Below are 848 nucleotides of genomic sequence, written 5' to 3' on the forward strand. Positions count from 1 at the left end.
ATCATTTTCACAATACTAGTTCTACTAATTCATAACCATGGGATGCCTTTCCATTTTCTAACCTCTACTTTCTATCTTCAGAGCTTTGAAGTTTCCATTGTAACAACCATTCACCTCCTTGGCTACATTTATTACAAAATTTTACTCTCTTTATTGCTATTGTAAAGGGGAGTGTACTCATGCTGCTTTTGATACATAGATTATTCCTTTTTAAAGATAATTTTGTGGACTGCCACTTTGGTGAAATTGTTTCTAGAAGTTTTTTTGGCAGAAGGCTTAGGATCTCTTATGAATGACACTATATCATCTAAAAATAGGGATAATCTGACAATATTTTTCCTATTTGTGCTCATATAATTTTCTTTACTTGCCTTATTGATATAGCACCATATTGAAAAGGAATATGGATAGTGGTCAGTCCTGTCTCATTTCTGTTTTTAATGTGACTGCTTTGAGTTTTTCTGCATTTAGTGATATGTTAGTTGTTGGTTTGTCACATATAGCCTTTCTTATGTTAAGGTCTATTTCCTCCTATCCTACTCTCTCTAGGGCATCAATTATGAAAGCATGTTGGATTTTGTGAAACTTGACCACTCTCATATATTCAGATAAGCAAGGAATTTCTATCAGTCATTTTATATTGTTTATTGTATTTATTTACTTATGTGGGACAGACTTCCCAGAAAGACAACACACACACACACACACACACACACACACACACACACACACAGACACACACATCTTATTTCCAAATCCACAAAGTCCCCCAAAAGCCAACAAGGAGACTTGAGTCCCATACGTAAAAGCAAAGAGCCTTTATTTTATGCAAGATTACAAACTCAGTC

Source organism: Microtus ochrogaster, chromosome X (genome assembly GCF_000317375.1).
Source record: "Microtus ochrogaster isolate Prairie Vole_2 chromosome X, MicOch1.0, whole genome shotgun sequence".
NCBI classification, from domain to species: domain Eukaryota; kingdom Metazoa; phylum Chordata; class Mammalia; order Rodentia; family Cricetidae; genus Microtus; species Microtus ochrogaster.